Source organism: Giraffa tippelskirchi, chromosome 8 (genome assembly GCF_054371585.1).
Source record: "Giraffa tippelskirchi isolate mGirTip1 chromosome 8, T2T-mGirTip1v1.2.pri, whole genome shotgun sequence".
In the NCBI taxonomy this organism is placed as follows: domain Eukaryota; kingdom Metazoa; phylum Chordata; class Mammalia; order Artiodactyla; family Giraffidae; genus Giraffa; species Giraffa tippelskirchi.
In genome coordinates, this window is record NC_137282.1 from 18,252,409 (window position 1) to 18,274,881 (window position 22,473).

The window sequence follows — 22,473 nt, forward strand, 5'->3', positions numbered from 1 at the left end:
CACATTATGCAATTTTCCTTAAAACTAAGATGAAAGGGACTTCCCTGATGGTCCAGTGGTTAGCAGTCCACTGGCCAGTGCAGAGGACACAGGTTCAATCCCTGGTCTGGGAAGATTCCATATGTTGCAGGACAACTAAGTCTGTGTGCCATAACTACTGAGCCCACGCTCTAGAACCCACAAGTCACAACTCCTGAGTCTACCTGCCTAGAACCCATGCTCCACAACAAGAGAGGCCCCCACAGTGAGAAGCCCGAGCGCTGCAATGAAGAGTAGCCCCGCTGGCTGCAACTAGAGAAAGCCCACAAGAAGAAACGAAGATGCAGTGCAGCCCAAAACAACCAAACAAATAAATAAAAATTAACATGTAATATGAACTAATATGGATAAAATGCAAATCTTTCATGTCCAGGACTCTTACCACATCCTTTAGAAAAACTGGAGGCTTAATTGAGTGGAATATTATACAAACTTGAGCTTTCAAATATGCCCCTAAGTCTCCAAACATATTCCTGAAATAGTTTTCCCTACATGGGAGAATATTTAGTAAGAACTTTTCTTTCTTCCAGACTCCTAAAATAGTTGTTGTTGTTGTTGTTTTTCACATCTCCCTGCTCAACACTAGAGAGGGGACATGATTTTTTTGTTCTGAATTTAATGAGTTATATTTTAAAAAATGCTTAACCTAGTGTCTTGTGCCTAAAGGGTCCTTGATCAATGCTGATTGAACCGAGTCTACAGCTACAAATGATAATCATATCTGCCTTCTCCTTAAGATATTCTGCTTAATCATGCTGCTCAATATAAAAAAATACCCAATCAAAAAAATAGGCAGAGGACCTAAAGAGATATTTCTCCAAAGAAGACATATGGATGGCCAAGAGGCACATGAAAAGATGTTCAAATTGCTAATTACAAGAGAAATGCAGAGCAAAACTACAATGAGATATCACCTCACCCTAGTTAGAATGGCCTTCATCAAAAATTTGCAAACAATGAATGCTGGAGAGAGTGTGGAGAAAAGGGAACCCTCCTACACTGTAGATGGGAATGTAAATTGGTACAGCCACTATGGAGAACAGTATGGAGGTTCTCTAAAAACTAAAAATTGGGCTACCATATGATTTAGCAATCCCACTCTTGGGTATACATCTGGATAAAAACTTGGTTTGAAAGAATAAATGCACCCCAGTGTTCACTGCAGCACTGTTTCCAATAGCCATGACATGGAAGCAACTTAAGTGTCTATTGACAGATGAATGGATATTTGCTGTATGACTCATGGAACTCAAACTGGGGCTCTGTGACAACCTGGAAGGGTGGGTTGGGGAGGGAGGTGGGAGGGAGGTTCAAGAGGGAGGGGACTTAGGTATTCCCACAGCTTATTCATAACGTTATGTGGCAGAAACCAACACAATATTGTAAAGCAATTGTCCTTCAATTAAAAATAAATAAATTAAAAAAAGAAGATGTGGTACGTATATACAATGGAATATTACTCAACCATTAAAAAGAATGAAATGTTGCCATTTGCAACAACATGGATGGAACTGAAGACTATCATACTAAGTGAAGTAAGTCAGACAGAGAAAGTCAGATATCATATGATATTGCTTATGTGCTGAAGTCCTTTATTATATATATATATTATATATATGCTGCTGCTGCTGCTAAGTCACTTCAGTCATGTCTGACTCTGTGTGACCCCATAGACAGCAGCCCACCAGACCCCCCCATCCCTGGGATTCTCCAGGCAAGAACACTGGAGTGGGTTGCCATTTCCTTCTCCAATTCATGAAAATGAAAATAATTTATATATATTAATAAATAATTAATATATAATATATTAATAATAAACAATAATTTATTATATTAATAATTATATTATAATTAATTATAATATAATATAAATCAACAATTGGCTAATAATTATTAATAATTAATATACTAATAACATTAATATATTGTTTATATATATAAATGAATTTATTTACAAAACAGAAACACACTCACAGACTTAAAGAATGAACTTTACTAGGCTACTAGAGGGGATGAGTAGAGAGAATAAGTAAATTCGAAGTTTGAGATTGACATGTACACACTGCTATATTTAAAATAAAATACCTTTCCATGTAAAAAAAAAAAAAGCAGCACCTGCTTAAGCAGCACCTGACTTTCAAGTCTTTCTGGCTAAAAGTTTCATTCTCCTGTGCTATTTAAACAGAAGTTATCATCTCCTCCCTGGGCTCATTCTTTTGGGTACCTAATACCATCACTGCAGATGGTGACTGCACGAATGAAATTAAAAGATGCTTACTCCTTGGAAGAAAAGTTATGACCAACCTAGACAGCATATTAAAAAGCAGAGACATTACCTTGCCAGCAAAGGTCCGTCTAGTCAAGGCTATGGTTTTTCCAGTAGTCATGTATGGATGTGAGAGTTGGACTATAAAGAAAGCTGAACGCCGAAGAATTGATGCTTTTGAACTGTGGTGTTGGAGAAGACTCTTGAGAGTCCCTTGGACTGCAAGGAGATCCAACCAGTCCATCCTAAAGGAGATCAGTCCTGGGTGTTCACTGGAGACTGATATTGAAGCTGAAACTCCAATACTTTGGCCACCTGATGTGAAGAGCTGACTCATTGGAAAAGACCCTGATGCTGGGAAAGATTGAAGGCAGGAGGAGAAGGGGACAACAGAGGATGAAATGGTTGGATGGCATCACCGACTCAATGGACATGAGTTTGGGTAAACTCTGGGAGTTAGTGATGGACAGGGAGGCCTGGCGTGCTGTAGTCACAAAGAGTCAGACACGACTGAGCAACTGAACTGAATTGAACTGCACTGAACTGAATATCATCTGTCTCAAGGGTTGCAAGCTCAAATAGCTACAGGGGCTATAAAGCAGGTAAATAATAAAATAGGGCTTTATAAAGCAGGTAAATAATAAAATAGCGAAGCAGTTACGGTTGGCTTTCTGTAAGTAGTATGATCACAATCTTGACATCATATTCGTTACTTTTTTACATCTCCCTCAAACAGAGCCGATGAACACAATAAGGAGAAATCATTAATTAACAGTAAATTTTATGGAGAGAAGGGCAAAGCATTTGAATGCCAAGAGACGAGACCATCAAATTCTTTATCTTTCCCTAGAAGATCTTCCCTGCCAGCTACTTTCCCTTTCTGTCTCCTCTTTCCCGTACAATTTCTATGTGGATGTAGCAGGTTCTGAAATAAAACAAGGCTAGAACTCAACTCAGGTGCAAATACCTGTCTTTTGAGCAGACTCTACCTGTGAGGAATAAAGTGTGGTAAACAGTCTACCGTGATGGATGTGGGACCACAGGGGAAAGGCTGCAGGAGACAGTCACCCATCAGATGTTTCCTCTTTCCAAGTGTGGAGCTCAGATGTAGATTGAGCCCTTCTAGTATTGGATAGAAGAAGTATCAAGAGACTCCAGAATGGAAATTCTTCCCACTTTCAAGTCCTTTTAGAATTATTTGCCTCAAGACAGTTATAAACCTCTAGTCCTCAAAAATCATTCAACATTTACTGACACGAAGCAGACCGTCTTGTCTCACGGCAGGAGGTGCTGTGTTGACTCTCCCTGAGAAAAGTGACACTGGCTGGAGGCCTGAGGAGCAAGCGTTCAGTCTCTGTGGCCTGGCCTTGTTCTTTGTGGGGAGTTAGCTTATTCAGAGTTACCCTTTGGCTAAGAGCATCTAAAAACTATGAGGGAAAAAAAAATGTTTCATAATCTTCATGAAAGCATCAAATTACTGATCAAATAAAAACAACGAAATCAGGCCAAAAGCTAAGAGAAAGCAAAAATCCAGAGGTAGACAGAGCACTCTTCTGTTCTCACAGAAGCCAAATCGTTCTGAGGAACTGAGCAATGGTTCTCACAGGCTCTCAGTGTGAGAGGGACAGAAACTAAAGCCCAGGACAAAGGTTTAGATGGAAGCCTCCAGAGGAAGCGGGACTTTCAAAGGGGACGCCACCTCCCTGCTTCCACCTCCATGGGGTTTGAGGAGATTAAACTGGGCCAGAAGGAGCAAAGGAGCAAAATAAAAAGCGTGAGAAGTTGTAATTAGAGGTAGTTACTCCCACGGATTCAAAAGACTTGGGTGGTCTGAGAAATCTTAAACCCTGAATGAAGTTAAAATGGTACCAGACAGAAGGGTACCTATGGGCCCGAAAGAAGGAAAGACAAATTCAAATTCTCCTGAGGAAGAGACCCTTCATCTTAGGTCAAAGAGCATCTCCATAAACAGTTTTCTAAGGCAGTGAGCAGCATATAATTTAAAATATCCAAGATATCCAAGCACACACGGAAACCAACAGAAACAACAGAGAACCATAAAAAGAGCCGTGTAGATTCTAGATGATTAAGTTAGAGATTATAAATTATAAAACATCCTTACTTAGTGTTTAAAGGATATATTTTAGAAATACCTGCAGATATTAGTAAACCATAAAAAGTGTCATTGGGCTTAAAAATAAAAAAGTTTAAGTTTTAACTGAAATTAAAAATTCAAGGGATAGATTAAGAGCGCAGTTGAAGAAACAATTATTGAAAGAGCAATGAACTGTTCTGAATGCAACACAAAATAAAAAAGATGCAAAATATGAAATAGAGGCTAAGAGACATGCGAGATGATGTTACAGAGGAATTCCAGAAGGAGGGAGAAAAGAATTGGGCAAAGGCAATATTTGAAGACATAATGCTCGAACATTTTTACCACTGCTCCAGATACCTATCCAGAGATTTAGGAATCTCTGAATCCCAAGCAAGATAACATACTTAGATATATTCAGAAACATCACAGTGAAGTTGTAGATAACTAAAAATAAAGAAATTCTTAAAAATACTTAGAAAAAAAAGAGAAAAGATTGCCAGGAGCTAAACTGACAGCAAGCTTTCAACAACAAACAATGGACACCAGAAAAATAACGCTATATTTTCAGCATATTAAAAAAAACAATTTGCCAGCCTACCATTGTATATCTAGTGAAAACAAATCTTTTAAGAATATGGACAAAATTGGGACTTCCCTGATGGTCCAGTGGTTAAGAATTTGCCTGCTAATTCAGGGAACACGGGTTAGATCCTCGGTTTGGGAACTAAGATCCCACATGCCATGGAGCAGCTAAGCCCATACACAGCAACTACTGAAGCCCACATGCTCTAGAGCCTGTGCTCAGCAAGGAGAGAAGCTGACGCAATGAGACGTCACTGAATCCCAACTAGAGAGTAGCTCCTACTCACTGCAACTAGAGAAAGCCCTCTGTGTGTGTTAGTCGCTCAGTTGTGTCCGACTCTTTGTGACTGCATGGACTGTAGCCCACCAGGCTCCTCTGTCCATGGGATTTTCCAGGCAAGGATACTGGAGTGGGTTGCCATTTCCTTCTCCAGTGGATCTTCCTGACCCAGGGATCAAACCTGGGTCTCCTGCATTGCAGGCAGATGCTTTATCATCTGAGCTACTAGGGAAGCCCACGCAGTAACAAAGACCCAGCACAGCCAAAAGTAAATAAATAAATAAATTTTAAAAAGAATAAAGACAAAATAAATAAATATTCTAGGGAAATAAAGACTGTCCACGCCTCACTAACGAGATCTCCTAAGTGAAGTGAAGTGAAAGTTGCTCAGTCGTGTCCGACTCTTTGCACTCCCATGGACTATACAGTCCATGGAATTCTCCAGACCAGAATACTGGAGTGGGTATCCTTTCCCTCCTCCAGGGGGATCCTCCCAACCCAGGGATTGAACCCAGGTCTCCCGCGTTGTAGGCAGATTCTTTACCAGCTGAGCCACAGGGTAACCCAAAATCTCCTAAAAAAAATGCTAAAACATGTACTTGACATAGGAAAAAAAAAAAGTGATCTTATAGAGAATGTATGAGACACAGGAAGAACAAAAAGCAAAGAAAATGGCAAGTGCAAATGAACATTGGCAATATAAAATTGTAGTGAATAATTTTAGGTTGTGTTTTAAAAGTTGAATTAAAATATATGAAAAAAATCAGTTTACAAGTATGTAAGTGGGAGTGGAATTTAAGTATTTAAGGTCTTTATAATGCCTGAAAAGAAGGTAAAGAAACTGATTAACCTAAATTTTGTAAATTAAGCTGGAATTTCTAGGTTAACCACCAGAAGAATAGAAATCAAGTATGTAACTTCCAAATTAGTGTTTGTGAGAAAGATGGAATAATTTAAAATTCTCAGTTAAACCAAAAGAAGGGATATAATTGTATAAGCATCCAAGAAAACAGCCTTTCCAGATAGTGTTGAGGTATACTGGAGGCCTGGAAAGAAGAGGTGATTCTGCCATGAGTCATGTCTGTACTATCTGGCTGTCCACAATGGGTAGAGAACCCTGGATTGAGCTGTACTAGTAAGATTCTCTCGTGGGAACTTGAAAACATGACCAGGATGATAACTAAGGCTAAAACACATGAGAGCAGCAGCTAAGAAAAAAAAAATCTATGAGCTTTGGCCCCCGAGGTCCCTGGAGAAGCCCTGGTCTCTGTCCCCCTGTCCTTCCCAAGGCCTAGCTGGTCAGCTCTTCCTTTGAGTCTGTGAACTTTCCCCTGTGCTTGCAATACCTTCTCCCATAAATCCCTTTCCCCACATTCTCTTTTTTTTTTCTTCTTGCTTAATCGGCCTTGATTTGCTTTAAAACAAAAGAAACTTAACTGATGCCAAGAACCATTGGCTCATGCCAGAAGTATCTTCACTGTCTTACATAAAGTCCAAATGTTTGGCATGGATGGCGAGGTTGTCTTCTTAGCAACAACTTAATCTGAACTACAGCTGGATTCTCTAACTTATACCAAACATGTGAGATGAACATTCTCAAGATGCAGCCCAGATGGGTGGGCCTCCCATGGGGGCCCTGACTCTTACTTTACACTCGCTATGAGGCCATGCTCACCGCTCTGTCATATCCTCAAAAACACATCCAATACCACAATGTACTAATGAGAAAACTGATGTTTTATTGGGGATTCTTTGGAGCCTGTGAAAGAGGGATCACGTCTCACACATATCACTGGGCAGAAACTGAATCCATTACCCCAGGGGACATCTTTGTCTCTTCCCATCAAAGAGCCCAGCTCTGCTGGTTGCCTCTTCTCTCTTCTTTCTCTCCTCCCACTCAACTTCCCTTTGCTTAGAAAACACCTTATGGTTACCAGGAGGGAAGGGGAGGGGAGAGGAATAGTTAAGGAGTTTGAGATCAACAGTGTCCTCTGCTCAATAGCGTGGGGAACTCTGCTCAATGTTATGTGGCAGCCTGGATGGGAAGGGAGTTTGGGGGAGAACGGACACGTGCATATTCAAAGGCCGAGTCCTTTTGCTGTTTACCTAAAACTATCACAACATTGTTAATCGACTATACTCCAATATAAAATAAAAAGTTTTTTAAAAAAAGAATATGTTTCTGTTATTCTAAGAAAGTCAGCCTTTGCCCTCAGCTTGTATCCTCCACTCAGCAAAACAAAACCCCTGATATTTAGCAGAACACAATCCCTTGGGGTTGGGGATCTTGGTGTCTTTTTACCACCTTATTGGATGTGTTCTTCCTTGATCAATTGCAAGTCCATCTACAGCACTCCTAGCACCTTGAGTAGTGCCTGCCACAGTAGTCTTTTCAGAGAGTCATCGATGAATTTCATCTGTCTTTGTACATCTCATGGGGCTTCCAAGGTGGCAATAGTAGTAAAGAATCCACCTGCCAATGCAGGAGATATAAGAATGTGAGTTCGACCCCTGGTAAGAAAGATCCCCTGGGGAAGGAAACGGCAACCTGCTCCAGTATGAGTGAGTGAAAGTTGCTCAGTGGTGTCCTACTCTTTGTAGCCCCATGATCTATACAGTCCATGGAATTCTCCAGGCCAGAATACTGAAGTAGGTAGCCTTTCCCTTCTCCAGGGGATCTTCCCAACCCAGGGATTGAACCCAGGTCTCCTGCATTGCAGGTGGATTCTTCACCAGCTGAGCCAAAAGGGAAGCTCAAAATACTGGAGTGGGTAGCCTATCTCTTCTCCAGCAGATCTTCCCGACCTAGGAACCGAACTGGGGTCTCCTGCATTGTAGGTGGATTCTTTACCAATTGAACTATCGGGGAAGCCTACTCCAGTATTCTTGCCTGGAGAATTCCATGGACAGAGGAGCCTGGTTGGCTATGGTCTGTAGGGCTGCAAAAAGTTGGACACGACGGAAACGACCTGGAATGCATGCATGCATCTCATAGAGCCTAGAAAGGAGCATCACAGGGACTATGCGTTTGACAACTGGTCCTTGATTAGATGACTGCATCACAACTATTTAGGAGATTTTGTGAGAAGAGTAAAGGTTGTGACACTGGCCTAAGCACTACAACGTATTCAAAGTTAGAGGCAATCAGATTAGCAATGAGCGTGCTAACGTAACAGAGTATTAACTCAATTTATCCATTGATTAAACTGCTTTCGGGTTCCGTGATAAGGATGTGAGCCATGTGGATTAAAATTTGGAATTTAGAAGAGCAGTCAAATTTTTCATTTCAAAGATAGTGGAAAGATAAACCATGGGAAAGGCTTCGTTTCTATGTACATATACCTTTTTAAAATTTTTATTTATTTATTTATTTTGGTTGCGCTGGGTCTTCGTTGCTGTGAGTGGGCTTTCTCCAGTTGTGGTAAGTGGGGGCTACTCTCTAGTTGCGGTGAATGGGCTTCTCATTGCAGTGGCTCCTCTTGGGGAGCGCAGGCTCTAGACCATGCGAGCTTCAGTAGTTGTGGCTCACAGTCTCAGTAGTTGCGGCTTCCAGGCTCTAGCACACAGGCTAAATAGTTTCGGCTCATGGACTTAGTTGTCCCACAGTATGTGGGGTCTTCCCAGACCAGAGATACAACTGGTGTCCCCTGCATTGGCAGGCAGATTCCTAACTGCTGGACCACCAGGGAAATCCTATGCATATATATCTTAAAAAAAAAAAAATTATTAACTTACAAGTAATATTCATACTGTGTCTATATAAGGCCAAAGTATCTAATCTAAGTGGAACTACCAGATAAAATACAGGACCCCTGATTAAATGTGAATCTCAGATACAATAAATTTTTTAGTATAAGTTTGTCCTAAGTATCATTTGGGAAATACTTATAGTTTAAAAATATCAATGTTTATTTCAAATTTAAATGGGCATCTTATATATGTTTTGCTAAGCCTGGCAACTCCAAATCTATGAAAAAAATACTCAGTTCATGGCATGGTCTAGACATTTGACATATCATCTGGATAAATTAATCTCCTTTTCATATAGATGTTTGGCTATCGTGTGTAGTGTTAAGAGTCCACTTTCTGCTATCCTTAACATCTCTTTGCTTCTCTCCTCTCTTAATCATAAGTATTGGTTGAAACAAAAGATTTTTCTTGCTATCCCCCCAGCTTCCAAGGACTCAAAGACCAGAGGTTCTGGGTAATTCAGATCTTATTGACTTTCAGTGGAGGTGACATTGGTAAAAGGGGTCAAAATGGTTAGTAAAGATTTCAAAGTGTGAAAAAGCTCAAAGTGAGAAAACCAATTCACCCTTGACTTACTTTCCAATCTGAGTCTCACAGCCCTGGCCATGAGGGGCCACACCAGAAAAACCAGTCTTGAAGAATATGTTCATAATTTTTCATAATGAATAATGTTCAATCTGAGCAAAAGAAACAAAGATGCATTCTACATAGCAAATCCACAAGTGCTGGGATTCAAGGTATAGGATGTTGATGAAAGTGGAAGAGAGAAAATCGGTCAAAAATACAAGGAATTTGTGTACAACAGCCAAAAGCTATAATAAGCTTGATGCCATTTTTTCACTGGGGTCCAGATACATACACATGGAAATTTCATCAACCCATTTTAGTTAGAGGTAAAGTTTATCTAGATTAGAGGAGTTTGATTTTAAAGGTCCTTTAAGGAGGAATTCACCGATGGCCCATTGGTTAGGACTCCATGCTTTCACTGCCAAGGGTGCCGATTCAATCCCTGGTCGGGAAACTAAGATCCCACAAGCCTCAGGGTGTGGCCAAAAGAAGAAAGAAGGAAAGAATCCGTTTTCTTCCTTTCAGGTGTATGTTCTATTAGGAATGAGACTGACAAGCGGAATTATTAAAAGTCCTACTTTAATGAATAGAAATGAGCTTCCCTGGTAGCTCAGCTGGTAAAGAATCTGCCTGCAATGTGGGAGACCTGGGTTCAATCCCTGGGTTAGGAAGATCCCCTAGAGAAGGGAAAGGCTACCCACTCTAGTAATCTGGCCTGGAGAATTCCATGGACTGTATAGTCCATGGGGTCACAAAGAGTCGGACATGACTGAACAACTTTCTCTTTCAAGAAATGGGTACGTGGTTAATATGACAAGAACAGCCCTAAGCAGTTATTGACTTCTTAGGGCACTACTACATAATTCTCACCAACAAAAATACTAATAACACATTTGTCATAAATTTATTGGATACAAGAGTGCTATACTACTCAACCATAAAAAATGAAATAATGCCATTTGCAGCAACATGGTTGGACCTAGAGATTATCATACTAAGTGAAGTAAATCTGACAGAGAAAGACAAATATCATATGACATCACTCATATATGGAATCTAAAATATACAAATGGACTTATTTACAAACAGAAATACTCACAGACATAGAAAACAAACTTATTGTTACCAAAGAGAGCTGGGGGAGGGATAAATTAGGAGTTTGGAGTTAGCAAATATACATTTTAATATATGAAATAAACAACAAGATCCTACTGTATAATACAAGGAACTATATTCAATATCTTGTAATAACCTATAATTAAAAAGAAAATTATATATATACATATATATATATGAGTCACTTTGCTGTATATCAGAATCTAACACAGCATTGTAAATCAACTATAGTACATTTTTTTTGAAAAAGGAGAAAAAGAATGCTATAATTCTTGGGGTGAGTGCATGGCTCATGAAAATTCCTCTTTTCTAAAAAACAGCTCCAGAACCCAGGAGTGAGCTCCTGAAAGACTGAGTCATCCAATCAACTGGCCAAGCCGATTGATCAAGGGAAGCCCTCTGGTCCAGGCTGGACCAATCAGAGTAGTTCTCTAAGACCATGTTTCGAACTGCAACTTAAAATCCAGCCCTCTCTGGAGGTGGCAGCCTGGTATGTAAGTCTTGGGAGCTCTCAGTGCCATGTGGAGGGATCTTGATCACAGCAGGGGAATGAATCCAACATGTAGGGAGAAGCAAAGACATGGAGCCTGTGTCCTGCTGAATTCCAGTCCCTGGTTCCAGCTGTCGCCACGCCCGGCTGTCCCCCTGTGCCTCCCACTGCTGTGTGACCTGCTGTGTTTGTTTGTCTAATACATTCTCTTTTACTTGCCTGTTAGCTTGGTTCCTGTCATTTGTATAAAAGCATCCTGAGTAGTCCAGCATCGTGTGTCATGTACTGTGCTGCTTGTAGGGGGCATGCAGAGATGAACAGACAAGCATGCACACCCTTAAAGAACTTACAGTTCTGTGTGTCAACCATAATACAGGGTGGAAAATTAGAAATGTTTTAAGAGGACTCAAAAGCTGTAGGAAAGTAAAGGTGGGAGAAATTACTTCTACGGGGAGGGTTTAGGGACAACTTCTTGTCTGAGATGGCTTTTGAACTTGCCTCTAAGGTAAGATAAATTTTGCTCATGTGGCCATGAAGGAGAGAAGGCCCTCAGGATGGAGAAAAGGGACTTCCCTGCAAGTCCAGTAGTTAAGACTTCACCTTCCAATGCAGGGGGTGCAGGTTCGATACCTGGTCGGGGAGCTAAGATGCCACATGCCTCACAGCCAAAAAACCAAAACATAAAACAGAAGCAATGTTGTAACAAATTGAATAAAAGACTTTAAAAATGGTCCATATCAAAAAAATCTTTTAAAAAAAAGAGAAAAGAACATGAGCAAAGATTAAGCAGCAAAGTGGGGTATGTATGAAAAATAGGCATGCCCAGTAAGTCAAACCATTGAGCCTCAGTGGGGAAACACGAAGATTTTTAAGCAAGACAGGAATGTGGTCTTTGAACAGTAGGTTGGAATGGAGCAGATGATGGGATCATGCAGCTAGGAGGTTCTTACAGTGTGCCAAGCTGAAAATAATAAATGTTCTGACTAGGAGAAGGACAATAGGGAATGGGGGACGTGAGGAAACTTCGGATAATCACAGGGTTTTCAGTCCAGAATGATATCTGAAGAGCAGGGAACAGGGATGGACTGGGGACCCACAGGGTGAAACAAAGGCTGAGACAGGCCCTGTGGGGAGTATGTTGTTGTTTAGTCGCCCAGTCATGTCTGACTCTTTGTGACCCCAGGGACCAGGCTCCTCTGTCCACGGGATTCTCCAGGCAAGAAGACTGGAGGGGGTTACCATTTCCTCCTCCAGTGCGGGGTTTGAGGAGTGACGGGTGTTGCATCATTGACATCTTCCTTGAGACTAAATAGTAAGAACTAGGAGTAAAACCAGGAGCCAGGAACCAGGCTCCACGGTGGTGGCCTCACAGCAGAGGAGAGAAGATAAAAGGAGCAGGTTCCCCACCCAGGGACCTCAGGAAGCCTGCGAAAGACAAACGCAAAAGAATCAAAAAACAAGAGGCACAGGGAGAACCTTGTAGAAACAGTGGAGGTTGGGAACGGCTTACATGGGGAATTGCGTGATTCAGAAGTGAGAATTTTCCAGCCTGGGTGAAGATGCAAGGGAAGCCAGGAGGACATTCAAGCAACAACGAGAAGGGCAGAATTCCCTGGAGGTCCCGTGGCTGAGACTCTGCGCTCCCAGTGCAGGGGGTCTGGGTTCCCTCCCTGGCCCAGGAACTAGATCCCACCTGCCGCAACTAAGGGTCCCGCTTGCCGCAACTAAGACCTGGCATAGCCAAATAAATAAATGATTTTTTTTTTAACAAAGAAAGAGAAAACAATGAGAAGGGCTCAGAAGGCATGAGGGTAATGTGAGCGCCTGCAGAGCCCAAAGGAGAATTTCCAGGCTCCAGAGTGTGGGCCGGGAGTGATCCTGTTTGATTATCTACTTGTGTCTTGATGACATAAAGCAGTGCAGATAAAGCTCTCTCGACCCCAGGAGTCTGAGGAACTCTAAGAAAAGATCTATGGGTGTTTCTAGAATGGTGAGGAGCAAGAGACATCCGAAGAATACCTTAGAGGGTGGGAGGCAGGAAGAAGGACTGGGGAAGCTGAGGAAACAGAGTGGCGTAGACTTCCTTAGAGTTGATGATGGACAAAAAATAGTCAGGAAGAGGAACCGGGGAAGCAGGCATCAGGAGACTCATGTCAGTTTGGAATGGGGAGGGTGGGGAAAGGCGGTATGTGTGTGGAATGCTGTGCAAAGAGAGGAGGAACGTATGCTCCTGCAGATAAAGTCAGATTTTGACGAAAGTGAGGTGATGAAACAAGCATTTGAGGCAAAGATTGAGGGTATCAGATGGTTTATTTCCAAGAGATGACTGGTTGCCCAGGGGGCCTGGAGGAGAGCTCAGACTGAGCTGCAGAGAACCAAGAATGCAGGGAAAAAAGATGAGCTCGGTTGATAATTTTTACAGTAAGTTTAATGAAGTGAGAGTAGCTCAAGACTCTTGTTAATGATAAAGAAGCAGACATAGGAGGGAGTCAGGGAGGGGGGCTGGATGAAGAGGGTCAAAGGGGACCAATCTCTAGTTAAAAGATAAATAAGTACCAGGTATAAATAAGTACCAGTACCAACATGATAAATATAATTAGCCCTGCCATATGTTATGTATGAAAGTTAAGACAGTAAATCCTAAGAGCACTCATCAGAACGAAAAAGATTTGTTTCTATTTTTTTATGTCATACTTATATGAGATGATGCACATTCACTAAATTTATTGTGATAATCACTACATGATGTAAGTCAAATTGTTACACTGAACACCTTAAACTTTTATGTTGCTGTGAGTCAGTTATGTCTTAATAAAACTGGAAGTTAAAAAAAAGAAATCAATTTTTTTTAAAAAAACTTATAAACGTCATTTTGCAAAAAGGGCTTCCTTGATGGTTCAGTGGTAAAAAGTCTGCCAGCCGGTGGAGGAGACATGGGTTCGATCCCTGATCCAGGAAGATCCCATGGAATATGGGGCAACCAAGCCTGTGCACCATAACTACTGAAGCCCGAACACCTTAGAGCCTGTGCTCTGCAATAAGAGAAGCAATCACAAGAAGAGACCCGTGGACCACAACTAGAGTAGCCCCTACTCACTGCAACTAGAGAAAAAAAAGCCCTCGCAGCAACGGAGACCCAGCCAAAAATGAATAAATAATAATAAATTTTTTAAAAATGTCATTTTTTTTTATAAATTTATTTATTTTAGTTGGGGGCTAATTACTTTACAATATTGTAATAGTTTTTGCCATACATTGACATGAATCAGCCATGGGTCTACATGTGTTCCCCTTCCTGGACCCCCCACCCACCTCCCTCCCCATCCCATCCCTCTGGGTCATCCCATTGCCCCAGCCCTGAGCCCTTGTCTCATGCATCGAACATGGAATGGTGTTCTGTTTCACATATGATAATATACATGTTTCAATGCTATTCTCCCAGAACGTCCCACCCTCACCTTCTCCCTCAGAGTCCATAAAATTGTTCTATGCATCTGTGTCTCTTATTCTGTCTCGCATATAGGGTTATCGTTACCATCTTTCAAATTCCATATATATGCATTAGTATACTGTATTGTTGTTTTTCTTTCTGGCTTACTTCACTCTGTATAATGGGCTCCAGTTTCATCCATCTCAGTAGAACCGATTCAAATGTATTTTTTTAATGGCTGAGTAATATTCCATTGTGTATATGTACCACAGCTTCCTTATCCATTCGTCTGCTGAAGGACATCTAGGTTGCTTCCATGTCCTGGCTATTATAAACAGTGCTGCGATGAACATTGGGGTACACGCGTCTCTTTCAATTCTGGTTTCCTCGGTGTCTATGCCCAGCAGTGGGATTGCTGGGTCATATGGTAGTTCTATTCCCAGTTTTTTAAGGAATCTCCACACTGTTCTCCATAGTGGCTGTACTAGTTTGCATTCCCACCAACAGTGTAAGAGGGTTCCCTTTTCTCCACACCCTCTCCAGCATTTATTGCTTGTAGACTTTTGGATAGCAGCCATTCTGACTGGTGTGAAATGATACCTCATTGTGGTTTTGATTTGCATTTCTCTAATAATGAGTGATGTTGAGCATCTTTTCATGTGTTTGTTAGCCATCTGTATGTCTTCTTTGGAGAAATGTCTGTTTAGTTCTTTGGCCCATTTTTTGATTGGGTCGTTTATTTTTCTGGAATTCAGCTGCAGAAGTTGCTTGTATATTTTTGAGATTAATTGTTTGTCTGTTGCTTCGTTTGCTATTATTTTCTCCCATTCTGAAGGCTGTCTTTTCACCTTGCTTATAGTTTCCTTTGTTGTGCAAAAGCTTTTAATTTTAATTAGGTCCCATTTGTTTATTTTTGCTTTTATTTCCAATATTCTGGGAGGTGGGTCATGGAGGATCCTGCTGTGATTTATGTCGGAGAGTGTTTTGCCTATGTTTTCCTCTAGGAGTTTTATAGTTTCTGGTCTTACGTTTAGATCTTTAATCCACTTTGAGTTTATTTTTGTGTACGGTGTTAGGAAGTGTTCTAGTTTCATTCTTTTACAAGTGGTTGACCAGTTTTCCCAGCACCACTTGTTAAAGAGATTGTCTTTTCTCCATTGTATATTCTTGCCTCCTTTGTCGAAGATAAGGTGTCCATATGTGCGTGGGTTTATCTCTGGGCTTTCTATTTTGTTCCATTGATCTATATTTCTATCTTTGTGCCAGTACCATACATAAAAAAAGGAGATGTAGAGGGACTTCCCTGGCCGTCCAGTGGTTAAGACTCAGAGCTCCCAATGCAAGAGGTTAGGGTTAGATCCCTGGACAGGGAACTAAGATCCCACACACCTCTTAGGGAAACCAAAAAAAAAAGATGTAGGCAGATGAAATTCTTTTTACAAGGTTATTTTCACAAATGTGGACACATTCCCCCTCTTCCATGCTAGCATGTTTGAGGCCTATATTTGCTTGGCAAATCGCATGTGTGTACAGATGCATGTGTGTGCATGCATGTGCATATGTGTTACATGGGTATGCACACAAGATAACAAGAGCTCACCGGACCTTTGCTATGCTTGGAGATAAGGGACCTGTGTCCACCCTTTTGATCACTGAGGTAGACAGAGAAGCATAAGATCCCGAAGCTGCTTCCCTGACTCTCTTCTTTATTCTTTTACCAAAAAAAAATAACGGAACGCCAGGGCTGAAGGTGGAAGCAAAGCTTATCCAGGGCCACTTTCAGAGATAAGCCCATTTTCCCTTAACGGCTTGTCTTTCCCAAAGCCTCATGATCTGAGGATTATCACCCCTTGGGTCTTCTCCCAGCAGCGTGGATGGAAGATAACCCTGCTCCACTCATTTTCAGATCCCATGGCTCCAGTTCCCATGTCCCAGATGCAGGGAACCTGCTGGGTGTGGATAGAGTCCTACATACCGCGACTCAGGCACAGGTTCCCCAGGTACGCCCAGAGTTCATGAAGGTGCCCTGCTCTTTCATTCCCTGCTAGCATCTGCCACCTGTGTCACTGATGGGGTGGCAGCACAGGGCAGTGATGAGCTCCCCAGCTGCACCCCCCACTGACTGTGACCTTTGGCAAGGTTAGCCTTCTTGGAGACTTGTCCTCACCTGGATCACGGTTATGATGGTCATCTACCTCATTTGTGATGACAAACGGGCATGGAGTGGAGAAGGAAATGGCAACCCACTCCAGCGTTCTTGCCTGGAGAATCCCATGGACAGAGGAGCCTGGCAGGCTACAGTCCAAAGGGTCCCAAAGAGTTGAACACGACGTAAGTGATGCACTCGATGGGCATGGAATACCTATTAATACTTAGCATAGTGCCTGTGAGGAGGAAAGTCGCTGCTGTTACTATTGTTATGCATTCAGTAAGCTTTCAGCAGGAAGAAGGAGGCATGGTGAGCATGGTGTTCAAGGACAGGGGTGTAGACCTGGAGCACTGGGCTGGCGGGAAGAGCCCAGGTTCATGGAGAGGACGAGGAGGCTTACAAACAGAGAGGGACAGAGGACAAAGCCTTCAGGTGTGCCCTAGGTGGTTCTGTGTTTCTGTAACAGGTTCCCTGGGGTCAGGCCTCACTGCTCAAAGTGTCATCTGGACCAGAGCTCTGGTAACCCCTGGAGGCCGGTAAGAAATGCTGATTCTCAGGCCCCACCCCTGGCCACCGGAATCAGCATCTACATTTTATTTGTATTATTTATTTATTTTTGGCTATGCTGTACATGCAGGATCTTAGTTCCCTGACCAGGGATGAATCCCGCAACCTCTGTATTGGAGTTTTAGTCATTGGGCCGTTAGGAAAGTCCCAGCATTTGCATTTTAAACAAGATGTTCAGGTGGTTCATGAGCACTTGGGAGTTTGGAGCTGAGGGACCCAGCTAACCCCATTTATTAACCAGCACCTCCTTCCCTTGGAGCTCACAGCCCTCCTGATGTTTCTGGGTGACTAAGAGAAGGTGCTGGTCAGACAAGAAACCTCCAGGCTGGCTGCCCCCTAGTCAAACACCTCTCAGTGGCCCCTCTCCAGGAAGACCATTCTTACGGGAAAAGAGGGGGACAGATCCCCTGAAACCCTGAGCGGTGCCTGGTGAAGGGAGACTCCTGCATAACCGATGCAGCAAATTAACCTCGTCGCAAGACTGAAAGCACCACAGCCTTGGTCAGCCCCAGAGAGGCTGTGTTTGCAAAGTGCCTGGAGCCTTAGCTGTGTGTGTGTGTGTGTGTGTGTGTGTGTGTGTGTGTGTGTGTGTGTGTGTCTGTGTCTGTTGTGTTGTAAACAATCCTCTTCACAATATGCATGGTGAGGAAAAAGGTCTGCTTTCTTTCATAAACAGAACCGCTGTGCCTGCGTAAAAGGAAATACTAGTTGATTAAGACCTTTTCTGAGAGGGTACAGAAACCTCTCTCTCCAAAGAGAGGGAAGGGCTTTTTCTTTGCTGTGAAGTGAAACCAGTGTCTGAATCCAGCTTTCTCTTTCTCACTGTCCTGTCCACAAGAGATTTTCTCTGTTGATATTTTTAACAGAGAACATACGTTTCCAGTTGACAGAGGCCACGATCTGCTCTTTCACCGAACACTGGACACAAGACGCAGACCTCTGGTTGTCCCGTGAACAGACAGGGCAGGGGGACACCAGAGACTTCCAGCAACGGTGCTACCCCAGTCGGGTCCCTCCCCAGCGCCTCTGCAAGGCGCGAGGCCCTTCCTAAGGGTTGTTCCTCCAGGGAGCGGTCCTGGCGGGGCCCCCGAGCCCGGGGCCTGCCCTGTGTGCTCTGGGCAGAGGCCCTGTCCATCAGTACTCCTCTGGGGTCTGTCCCGTTTTAGTCAGGAATGTTCCCCAGATAAAGAACCCAGAGGAATGCAGGCCCTCTGTCGCAGTGACCCAGGGACAGCGGATCTTTATCACGCACTGGGCAAGTGCAGGCAGCCACTCAGACTTCTCCGCGTGAAACCCCCAAACGGGGATGACGCTGAACTCAGGGAACTGAGTCCAGGAAAAGAAGGCGCTGGTGACGCCTTCCCCAGCTCACCTCTGACCTGGGGGTCCCAACACCCACTCCTTTCCCGGCCTAGCTCCTCCTCTGAGCCTGACCCCCCGGGACTGCAGATTACTGAACAGTTATATTTAGCAAGTCCAGGGAAGGGACAAGCCGGTCCAGCCCGGGAGCCCTCTTCCTTCAGAGACCAGGATTCCTTTGTCTTCCCCCTTCCCCTCCCTTCCTAGTCCTTCCTGCCGGCTGGCCCTTAACCCCTTCCTGGCCTGAGGACTTGCCTACAGGCCTCACCCTTACGCAGGACAGACTCTGAGAGGTGTCACCCAAGTGTCCAGGGACCCCAACTCCCGCCTGAAATTCTGCTCCATAGACCTCTCTCCTGGAACCTGAATATTTTTCGTCATCCAGTGTTTCCTCATAAAATTATGCAAGTACCCTTGGGAAGGGGAATGACAAGCTTTTCTTTTATCGGCTCACAGACGCTGAAGAATGGGTCCAAGTCAAGGCTTTGGAGGAGAGAGAACACGCTGGAGACTGAGAAAGCCGACTTTTGGTGACAAGAGGAGGATTGATGATTCTCCCAAATCCACTAAAAGGGAGCGAAGAAGTGAAAGGAAAAAAAAAGCATAAATCCGCATGGACCAAATCAATGGACGAGTACTCAGAGGAGAGAGTACGTGATTTTGCTTCAGCTGCGAATAAAACAAAAGGTCACCAGAATGGAAACCCTCAATGTGGATTTAACCAAAGTTCGTGAGTGGGATGAGGGGTGAGGTGGGGTGCGGGGGAGGCAGTGCACATGAGAGCCCTAACGTTAGGGGAAACGCTGACTGAAACCGCCCACAATAACCATTTGTGTGAGGTGCTTTGTGACAGGGAGATCCTGGTAAGGAACACAGGACTAACAAGCCACCACTGAAAGGTCAAAAAGGAGACACCAGTCCCTAAGTCTTACCAACCTCCCAGAATCCTTCTTACTGGAATCCATCTTGGCTGAACAATGCGTGTACCACCAGGAAGGACCCTGAGTCAGAATGATTGGCCAGAGACAACCTGGAGACTAGTAGCATCACCATAATACCAGCTAGATGGCAGAGAAGTCCTCCTGGGTTCCCTTACCCTCCTGCTCTCCGCCCAGCTGCCCCCTCCCAATAAAGTCTCTCATTTTGTCAGCACGTGTGCGTATCCTTGAACAATTCCTTTCCTGGTGTCAGACAAGAGCCCTCTCTCTGGCCCCAGAAGGGGTCCCCCTTCCTGTAACCCTTGATCTTGCTTTTCCACTAGGAAGGCAATAGGCAATATCTAAAACTGAAAAATCAAGCTGAAGTTGAGTAGGCTTATATTTCAAAACTACCGAGTAAATACCAGAAAAAACAGCTTAAAAGCAGAGGCCTCAGAAGTGCAGAGGGCTACATCAGGGATTCCCGCTTTTCCTTCCAAATCCAGCAGTGTTCAGTTTTCCAACAAGTTAATGTTTCTTCTTGTAATAGACATAACATTCTTCCCCTCCCCCCCCAAAATGAGAGAAATGAGAAGGAATAAGAGAAATGCTTTTGATTTCAGGTTTCTACCTGGGGCTGGCTCAGCTGCGATGTGCTGAGGTTTGACCATTCTGAGGCTGACTTGGTTGAAATTATCACCATCACACCCTCGGGAGGAGGGCACAGAGCCCTGCCAGTGTTGTTCTGAAGAAATGGGACTGAGAAGACAGTATTCTGCTTTTACCCTGTTTGGTTTGAAAGGTGTGAACCTATAGGCTGCGAGTCCAGGTGGAGGGGTGGGGGAGGGAAGAAGGGGTTGGTGGGGGGTGGGGGGGAGCTATGAAGAAGGCTGAAAAGGCCAAATTCAAAAGGAAGAATTTGCATCTCCTTTACTTCCCAGGGGTTTTCTATCTTCCTGGATCCCCAGGCTAATAACTCAGAAGTCTTCATCCCTCAGGGCCATCGTACCTACCTGCCTGGCAAAATGCTTACGAGGGAAACAAATTGGGACACTCTAGTTTGGGCAGCCTTGCAAAATGTGTACAATGAGAATAAAATAAGATGGTTTGGACCACTTGAGAAAACCCCTGACATATCGTCAACATTCAATAAAACATCCCTGACTACTCTGATAATAACTGCTGTCACCTACTTCGGCCAGGAAATGTGCTCGAAACCGATAAATCTATACTGTAGTCATTTACCAGAAAAGGCTTTTCATTTCTTAATTAATTAAAAAAAATAGTTTAATAAGTCCATTGTTTGTTGATAAACACATCCCTGGATTCCAGAGGTTTCAGCTTTGTAACACTGTATGTAAAACAAAACATCCAATCCTGGCAGAGCTAACTGGAACCTTCTCCTCTCCTGTCTGTCTTTGTCCTAACAAAGGCAGCTGGGAGTTCCCTGGCAATCCAGTGGTTAGAAGTCCCACTTTCATTGCCAGCCTGAGGCCTGGGTTCCATCTCCAGTCTGGGAACTAAAATCCCGAAAGCCAAAAAAAAAAAAGAGAGAAAGAAAAAACAGAAAAAAAGAAAGGGAGTTAGCTAGATGATCTAATATTTTGCTGAGTGAACCTGTCACAATTTTTGTAACCATTCCCTAAGTGCTAGGTATTTGCTTGTTTCTTACTTTTCACATTACTTATTATGCTGGCTGAGCATTTTTGTTTCAAAAGTCTTTTTCCATATTTAAGATGATTTCCTTGTATCAGAGTCACTACAGGGAGCTATTAAAGGGGAATCAAGATTTTTAAAGGCTCTTGAATTTTACTCCCTAAGACTTGTGCTAATTTATAGTCTCAGTGGGAGTATTCCCATTTTATTGGATTCATTTAAAAAATAAGTTTAATTATTTGAAAAATAGAAATGGCATTTTCTTTTAACCTAGAAGTATTTATTAGGCTAGTGAGATTGAACAGTTGCTTGTATGTCTGCTAATTACTTTTATGTCTATGTGAATTTCCTGTTCATCTCTTTAAGGCACTTGTGCCTATTTAGGAACAAATATGATAAACATAAATAATTATTGGGGCTTCCCCTGTGGCTCAGTGGTAAAGAATCTGCCTGCAGTGTAGGAGCCACAGGAGATGCAGTTTCAATCCCTGGGTGGGGAAGATGCCCTGGAGTAGGAAATGGCAACCCACTCCAGCATTCTCGCCTTGAGAATCCCAGGAGAGTGGGCTACAAGTCCATGGGGTTGCAAAGTGTCAGACATGACTGAGCGAGTAAGCACACACACGGCACACAGATATATATTCCCCTAAGATTAGTAGGTTTTACTGTGACTAAATTCCCCATCCCCCTTCTCTCTTTCTCTATACACATTACATGCCTGCACTTTTTTCCCCTCATAAACTTACTTTTACAACCTCCATAAATCATCCTAAGGTCAAAACTCTAAGGATTCACAATAGCCCAGGGGGTTGGCTGTGCCATTGCAGAGTTTGAGGAAAAGGCAGCAGACAGCTTCCTGGGTTTTTCCCCCCTGTGTGGGAAACTAAGCAACAAAAGTCTGTTGTAAACACAGAGGGGGAAAAAAAACTAGATTTTTTCACAGGGCCATGAACCAGGAAATACTGTGAAGTCTACAAAGTTCTGGCTCTCACTGACCACACATTAAACCTGGAGCACATGTGAAGTCAGAAGAGACTAGAAAAGGCTGGGAAGAGAGTTGGGGAGCTGGCTGTCAGAGACCAGAGTGTCTGTGGACAACCTCAGGTTGGTCTTCCAGGACCTTTTCTGTAAGGAGGCAGGCAAGATGCAAATACTCCTGTAGGACAGGAGAACGAATGCTTAGAATAGTGACACCCTTGACCCTGCA

The 22,473-nt window shown here is 43.1% G+C and overlaps 1 long non-coding RNA gene across 1 annotated transcript in view; it reads left to right on the plus strand.

The window, feature by feature from the left end:
* The window catches only part of LOC145518707 (uncharacterized), a 58,258-nt gene extending 38,413 nt beyond the window's left edge, over positions 1-19,845 (plus strand). Inside the window, exons 2-3 of the long non-coding RNA XR_014063163.1 lie at positions 11,019-11,188; positions 19,150-19,845. This is a non-coding gene — a long non-coding RNA (uncharacterized LOC145518707). The remainder of the gene's footprint in view (positions 1-11,018; positions 11,189-19,149) is intronic.
* The last annotated feature ends 2,628 nt before the right edge of the window (positions 19,846-22,473 follow it).